Genomic DNA, 9076 nt, shown 5'->3' on the forward strand with positions numbered 1-9076 from the left:
TCTTGTGTTGTTTTCTTGGAATGTCAATACTCTCTTAGCATACTGACATTGGACCACAGTATTGCATGAAAACTAGATTTGTCTTTTTCCTTCATACTTACTGCCTTACACTGGAAAAGACTAAAACATCAGTAAGGGCTTGGAAGTCCTATTGTTTGCATTTCTCTTGCTTGGGATAACTGCTATGGCCTCAAAAGGTGAAAGTGGCTGATGTCTCCCTAGATTTCACCTTGGATTTGGCTTTTTACTAAGCTTTCATAGAGAAAAGAAATTCAGAATCACCTTGATAAGACACCTTGAAAGGTTAATACCCTATAAAAGTTATTATAGTTAAGTTCAATGTATTAATAATCCTAAATATCTTCACTGAATTCAAAGTAGAACAACAAAAGCAATTATACTAAGCAGAATTGCTAGTAATTACTGAAAATTTGCTATGTGTGAAGCATTATATGATGTTTTACATTAATTATTTTGCTTAATGCTGACATTTCAACCACATTGTTGGTATAATTATTAGCCCCATGTTAGTGATGAGAAGACTGAGGAAATGAGGTTAGGCAACCTGAGTAGACCCACAGTCTCACAGCTAGTAAGACATGGCAATTTTAACCCATGGCTGTCACTCTGTGTAAGAAAATTGTAATGTAACAGAAGTAAAGAAAAAATTTGATAACCAGTCATTCAAAAAAAAAAAAAGAGAGAGAGAGAGAGAGAGGACTGCCCCCAAATTCTGCATTAATGGGAACAATAAATAAAAATATTCTGATCTTTAGGTTTATTTAAATCCAAAAGCAGCTAAGCAAATAATATAGTACAGGTCAGATAAATGACTAGGAGAAAATAAGAAACAAGGGAGCCTATATAAGCATTATTTGGAGAAAAAGATTGTCTCATATAAACAAAAACATGCATACAATTTGTGTACAATGGAGAGACAATGGGCCAAATCAAGAAAATAGTGATGTGTGGGGGCGCCTGGGTGGCTCAGTTTGTTAAGCGACTGCCTTCGGCTCAGGTCATGATCCTGGAGTCCCTGGATCGAGTCCCACATCAGGGTCCCTGCTCGGCAGGGAGTCTGCTTCTCCCTCTGACCCTCCCGACCCTCCCCCCTCTCATGCTCTCTCTCTCTCAAATAAATAAATAAAATCTTTAAAAAAAAAAAAAAGAAAAGAAAATAGTGAGGTGTGTAGATAGATAATATTAGCACAAACAGATTGCTCAAAACCCATTAAACATAGAAATGGGTAGAAAATGGTAGAAAACATAAGCAACAGTCTTTACAAAAATAATCCAAATAGGGGCACCTGGGTGGCTCAGTTGGCAAAGTGTCTGCCTTCAGGTCAGGTCATAATCTCTGAGTCCTGGGATTGAACCCTGAGTTGGGCTTTCTGCTCAGCTCCCTGTTTCACCCTCTGCCTCTGCTCCTCCCCCCACTTGTGCGTGCTCTCTCTCTCAAATAAATAAAATCTTTAAAAAAAAATCTAAATAAAACTTCAGAAACCAAAGAACATTTTTTCCTAAAATATTATGTAGATTGGCGATTTTTTACATAATTGTTTTAAATGTTTTTGTCACTTAGCTGTATGCTCTCTTTGGGAGAATTTTGGGGGAAAAGCAAAAGCAAAGCAAAATTTTAACCCATGGTAGATTTTACATATGAAATTACAGGATAGCTAATGAAACTATAAGATACACTAATGAAGTTAATTTTTCAAGTCCATGATTTCCTGAAGAGGATACATATAGGGTGATGTTAATTATTTTGACCCCAAAGGAAAAGGCTGACTAAAATATATTTAAGCAATCAATAGCTCTTAAAGTTCACAACCAAGAAAATGCTAATGTATTCATTATTTTATGTTGCATTTTAATGTAATTAACATAAAACAGATAATATTTTAATTTTTGTTCATAGTTATCTTAAGAAGTTTTCTGAAATTCTCGAGTCACTTCTCCCTACTAATGACCCACATTTTTACTATTGATGTTCAATTTAATTATATTTCAATTTAATTGATTATTGAGTGATTTAAAAAATAAGGAATAAATAGTTTTTAATAAGTTAATAAGGGTTTAATTATATAAATTATTTTATTGCTTAGCAATACATTAAAATATTCTAATGAAAACAAAAGTTTAAGAAAAAAGCAGCTTGTTAAGGCAGTGAAACCATCATGTATGATGCTGTCATGGTGGAATATGATATTATATATTTGTCAAAATGCATAACATGTACAACACCAAGAGTGAAACCTAATGTAAACTATGGACTTTAGTTAATAACAATGTGTCAATACTGGCTCATCAGTTGTAATAAATGTCACCTTTACACCTTAAAAAAAATAAATATGTTTCTATTATAATCAGCCTGCATTTTTTGTCTTTTTTATGAATATCGAGAACATAATAAAATCCTCCACTGTCAATGAGTATTAAAACAGAATTTTGTAGCAAAGAATAAGGAGCAAGATATTTAAATAAATTACCGTGAACCCAAGAGCCACAGATTTTTATTGGTGGTGGTGGTGGTTGATTTATTCTCTAGTCATTCCTAGATCACTGTGTGAGGATTGCTGACACTTCAGTGTAACAGGAAGCCAATGCTGCTGTAGTTGATGAGGAACCAAACTGAATTGCCAGGAAATTCTTTGGTTGTTGTTTGCCTTCAGCATCTTGGGCAATTGGCATCAAATGAAGATGTGGACAGTGAAATAATAAGGAATCTTGGGGCTGAAAAAGTAGGAAAAGTGTGCTGAGAAGAGTCACAAAATTGAAGTGATACACTGTGAGAGTGACTCACTTCACTTAAACTCACCTATTCCAACCATCTTCTGGATTCTGGAAGTGTTTACAGTTATGCAAAAAATAAGTTGTAACATGTTTCATATTCAGAGGGAAGTTTTTAATAAATTCAGTGCATACACTCACTTGAAATTCATATATAATCCACTCATACAAGAACATATTTTATAATAAACTAGCTATAGTTTCCTAGGGGAAAACTGATAAATTTGCTCAATGGCATGAGTAAATAAGGGGTGCAAGGAAGCTTTTGATACAGCTGTTGGTTGTCCATGGAACAGGCTTCTAGATAAAAGCTAGCAGTATTAATCTCATGTACTCTCATACTCTGTCGGTGGGAAGTAAATCTAGAACATCTTTTGTAGGGTGGCTTCACAATACCATCAAGTGCCTTTAAAATGTGATAGCTTTGCATTTAGCAATTACAGATTTTAAAATTTAAGCAAATAAATTAATTAAAATGGGTTAAAAGATGAAACACAATGGTATTTTTAAGTTTTTATTTAAATTCCAGTTAGTTAACATACAGTGTAATATTATTTTCAAGTGTACAATATAGTGATTCAACACTTCCATACAATACCTGGTGCTCATCGCAAGTGCCCTCCTTAATCCCTATCATCTATTTCACCCATCCCCCCACCTCTATTCTCGTAACCATCAGTTTGCTCTCTATAGTTAAGAGTCTGATTCTTTGTCTCTTTCTCTCATTTTTTCACTTTGTTTTTTTTCTTAATTTCCACATATGAATGAAATACCATGGTATTTGTCTTTTTCTGACTGATTTTACTTAGCATAATACTCTCTAACTCCATCCACGTCATTGCAAATGGCAAGATTTTGTTCTTTTTGATGGCTGAGTAATATTCCATTATATATTATATTTATTATTTATTATATATAATTTTATATATAATAAACTACATATTATATATAATTGAATTATATACTTGAATATATAATATGTTAAGTTATATTATATTATATTATATTATATTATATTATATACCACTTCTTTATCCATTCATCAGTGGATGGACACTTAGGCTGTTTCCATAATTTGGCTATTGCAGATAATGCTGCAATAAACATCAGGGTGCATGTAACCCTTCAAATGAATATTTTTGTATTCTTTGGATAAATACCTAGTAGTGCCAATTGCTGGATCATAGGGTGATTCTATTTTTAACTTTTTGAGGAACCTCCATACTGTTTTCCAGAGTGGCTGCACCAGTTTGCATTCCCACCAACAGTGCAAGAGGATTTCTCCACATCCTTGTCAACACTTGTTGTTTCTGGTGGTTTTGATTTTAGCCATTCTGACATGTATGACATGATATCTCATTGTAGTTTTGATTTGCATTACCCTGATGATCAGTGATGTTGAGCATCTTTTCATGTGTCTCTAGCCATCTGTATGTCTTTTTTGGAAAACAGTCTATTCATGTGTTCTGGCCATTTTTTAACTGGACTATTCATTTTTGGATGTTGAGTTTTATTATAAGTTCTTTATACATTTTGGATACTAAACCTTTATCAGATATGTCATTTGCAAATATCTTCTCCTGGTCCATAAGTTGCCTTTTAGTTTTGTTGATGGTTTCCTTTGCTGTGCAGAAGTTTTTGTTTGTTTTTATTTTGATGTAGTCTCAATAGTTTATTTTTGCTTTTGTTTCCCTTGATTCAGGAGACATATCTAGAAAAACGTTGCTATAGCCAATGTCAGAGAAATTACTGCCTGTGCTGTCTTCTAGGATTTTTATGGTTTCAAGTCTCACATTTAGGTCCTTAATCCATTTTGAGTTTATTTTTGTGTATGGTTTGAGAGAGTGGTCCAGTTTCATTGTTTCACATGTTGCTGCTCAGTTTTCCCAACACCATTTGTTGAAGAGACTTATTTTTTCCCATTGGATGTTCTTGCCTCCTTTGTTGAAGACCAATTGACCATATAGTTGTGGGTTCATTTCTGGGTTTTCTACTCTGTTTTATTGATCTATGTGTCTATTTTTGTGCCAGTACCATTCTGATTACCAGAACTCTGTAAGATAACTTGAAGTCCAGAATTGTGATGCCTCCAGCTTTGCTTTTTTTTTTTTTTTTCCCCAAGGAGGCTTTGGCTAATTGGAATCTTTTTTTGCTTCCATACAAATTATAGGATTGTTTGTTCTAGCTCTGTGAAAAGTACTGTTGGTATTTTGATAGGGATTTCATTAAATGTGTAGATTGCTTTGGGTAGTATAGACATTTTAACAATATTTTTTTGTCTAGTCCATGAGCATAGGATATCTTTCCATTTCTTTGGCCATCATCAATTTCTTTCCATCAGTGTTTCATAGTTTTCAGAATACAGGTCTTTCACCTCTTTGGTTAGGTTTATTCCTAGGTATCTTATTGTTTTTGGTGCAGTTGTAAATGGGATTGATTCCTTAATTTCTCTTTCTGCTGCTTCATTATTAGTGTATAGAAATGCAACAGATTTGTGTACATTGTTTTTTATCCTGAGAATTTGCTAAATTTGTTTATCAGTTCTAGCAGGTTTTGGTGGAGTCTCCCCGGTTTTCTATCTGGGTATTGTCACCTGCAAATTATGAAATTTTACTTCTTCCTTGCTGATTTGGATGACTTTTATTTATTTTTGTTGTCTGACTGCTGTGGTTAGGACTTCTAGTACTATGTTAAATAACAGTGGTAAGAGTGGACATCCCTGTTGTGTTCCTGACCATAAAAGAAAAGCTCTCAGTTTTTCCCCATTGAGGATGATATTAGCTGTGGGTTTTTCCTATATGCCCTTATTATGTTGAGGTATGTTTCCCCTAAACCTACTTTTTTGAAGGTTTTTGTCATGAATGAATGTTGTACTTAGTGAAATGCTTTTTCTGCGTCTATTGGACTGATCATATGGTTTTTATCTTTTCTTTTATTAATGTGGTGTGTCACATTGATTGATTTGCAAATATTGAATCACACTTGCAACCCAGGAATAAATTCTACTTGACTGTGGTTAATGATTTTTTTAATGTATTGTTAGATTCAGTTTGCTAGTATGTTGTTGAGAATTTTTGCATACATGTTCATCAGAGATACTGGCCTGTAGTACTCTTTTTTAGTGGAGTCGTTGTCTGGTTTTGGTATCAGGGTAATCCTGGTCTCATACAATGAATTTGGAAGTTTTCCTCAATTTTCTATTTTTTGGAAAAGTTTGAGAAGAATAGGTATTAACTCTTCTTTAAAAGTTTGGTAGAATTCCCCTGTGAAACCATCTGGTCCTGGACTTTTGTTGTTGTTGTTGTTGCAAGTTTTTTTGATCACTGATTCAATTTCTTTGCTGGTTATCAGTCTGGTCAAGTTTTCTATTTCTTCCCATTTCAGTTTTGGTAGGTTATGTGTTTCTAGGAATTTATCCATTTCTTCTTGGTTGTCCAGTTTGTCAGCATATAGTTTTTTATAATATTCTCTTACAGTTGTTTGTATTTCTGTGGTGTTGGTCGTCATTTCTCCTCTGTCATTTGTGATTTTATTTATTTGGGTCTTTTTTTTTTATAAGTCTGGCTAGAAGTTTATCAGTTTTATTAATTTCTTAAAGAATCGGCTGGTTTCATTGATATGTTCCATGGCATTTTTAGTTTCTATATCATTTATTTCTGCTCTAATCTTTATTATTTCCTTCCTTCTGCTAGCGTTAAACTCATTTGTTTTTGTTTTTCTGGCTCCTTTGGGTGTTTATTTGAGATTTTTCTTGCTTCTCAAAGTAGGCCCACATTGCTATATGCTTCCCTCTTAGGACCGATTTTGCTACATCCCAAAAATTTTGGACAGTTGTGTTTTCATTTTCAATTGTTTCCATGCATTTTTCTATTTCTTTTATTTCCTGGTTGACCCATTCACTGTTTAGTAGCATGTATTGGTGGTCTTTCCAGATTTTTTCTTGTGGTTGATTTCTAATTTCATTGCATTGTGGTCAGAAGAGGTGCATGTATGATTTCAATCTTTTTGTATTTCTTGAGGCCTGTTTTGTGACCTAATATGTGATCTATCCTGAAGAATGTTCCACATGCACTCAAAAAGAATGTGTATTCTGCTGCTTTAGGGTGGAATGTTTTGAATATATCTGTTAAGTCCATCTGGTCCAGTGTGTCATTCAAAGCTATTGTTTCCTTGTTTATTTTTTGTTTTGATGATCTGTCCATTAGTTCCATGTTTGTTATTAATTGTTTTATTTATTTGGGTGCTCCTATGTTGGTGCATAAATATTTATAATTGTTATATCTTTTTCTTGGATTGTCCCCTTTATGATTATATAGTGCCCTTCTTTGTCTCTTGTTACAGTCTTTGGTTTAAAGTCTAGTTTTCCTAATATTTAGTATTGCTACTCTGGCTTTCTTTTGACATCCATTTGCATGATAAATGTTTCTCCATTCCTTCACTTCAATCTGCATGTATGTTTAGGTCTGAGTCTCTTGTAGTCCTTATATAGGTGGGTCTTGTTTTTTAACCATTCTGACACTCTACGTTTTTTAATCAGAACGTTTAGTCCATTGACATTCAAAGTACTTACTGATAGATAAATTTATTATAATTATAATTTACTGAATTGTCTATGTATTATGCATTTATTTCCATTCTATTACTTGTTTTATTATTGTTTCTGGAGATCTACTCTGATCCTTTCTTGTCTTTATCACTTTTGGTCTCTCAAGGAGTCCCCTTTAATATTTCTTGTAGGCCTGGTTTAGTGATCATGAACTCATTTAGTTTTTGTTTGTTTGGGAAACTCTTTATCTCTTCTTCTATTCTCAGTGATAGCCTTGCTTGATAGAGTATTCTTGGCTGCAGATTTTTCCCATTTAGCACATGGATTATATCATGCCACTCTCTTCTGGCTGCCAAGTTTCTGTTGAGAAATCTCCAGCTAGACTTATGGGTTTTTCCTTCTAAGTTAAGGACTTCTGTTGTCTTGCTGCTTTTAAGACTTTTTTTCTTTACCACTATATTTTGTAAATTTAATTACAATATGTCCTGGTGTTGGCCTGCTTTTGTTGATTTTGATGGCAGTTCTCTGTGCCTCCTGGATCTGGATGTCTGTTTCCTTTCCTAGATTAAGGAAGTTTTCTGCTATTATCTCTTGAAATAAATTTTCTACCCCTTTTCTCTTCTCCTTCTGGGACTCCTAAAACACAGATGTTATTACATATGATGGAGTGACTGAGTTCCCTAAGCCTATCCTCATTTTGTGTAATTCTTTTATCTCTCTTTTGTTCATCTTGATTACTTTCCGTTACTTTGTGTTCTAGGTTACTAATTCATTCCTCTGCTTCTTCCAGCTTGCTGTTCATTGCATCAAGCCTGTTTCCAATCTTGTTTATTGCACTCTTCATTTTTAATTCTCTTTTAACTCTTTTATCTCTATGGTAAGGGTCTCACTCATGTCTTCCATTCTTTTCTCAAGCCCAGTGAGTATCCTTATGATTGTTGCTTTAAATTCCCCATCAGGCATGTTACTTATATCTGTTTCACTTAGATCTCTTCCTGTGGCCTTATCTGTTCTTTCATTTGAGGTAAATTCTTCCATCTTGGCATTTTGTCTAAACCTCTGCCTTCTTCTGTGTATTAGAAAAGCCAGTTATGTCTCCTGCTCTTGAAAGTAATGGCCTTATGAAGAAGAGGTCATATAGTGCCCAGGGCTGGTGCTTCAGGGAGTGTCTCTGGTGTGTACTATGTGCACCCTGCTGTTGTGTTTGGCTGCTCTATCCTTCAGGCCAGTCATCTGCAGAGGCTCTCTTTGCCTGCTGCAGACAATGTTTGGTCTCTGGCCTGAATGTGATGAGCTTGAACTAGGTATGCCCTGGTATGCTTGTGAAATGAGATCTGACATCAACTCCACCAAAATTGAGACCCTGCAAAACTCTCTGGATGGGAAATGTGGTGTGGGCAGGGGTTTGTGTTGGTCTATTGTGGGAAGGGCCCACTGCACTGGGATTGAGGCAAGTGTGACTGAGAAGGGTAGTCCCCTCAGAGTTCAGAGGTGTGGGACTTGATGTAAGCAAGTTAAGAAACCAGCATGAGTGTTGTGCTGTTTCCCCGCAGGTTGTTCTGTGTTTATGCTGAGGGGTTGGGGAGGAAAATGTCCCCAGCCAACTCCTTTGTTCCTGAATGCTGCCTGTCAGGGAAGCCCTCCTGGAATAGCAAATAATCTCCCCTCTTTGGCCCCAGGCATTTTTCAGATCACTGTTACCATGCTATCTGCCCCCAGGTTGTTTGCCTGCCTTATCTC

This window comes from Phoca vitulina, unplaced genomic scaffold, assembly GCF_004348235.1.
Source record: "Phoca vitulina isolate PV1807 unplaced genomic scaffold, GSC_HSeal_1.0 scaffold3, whole genome shotgun sequence".
Lineage (NCBI taxonomy): Eukaryota > Metazoa > Chordata > Mammalia > Carnivora > Phocidae > Phoca > Phoca vitulina.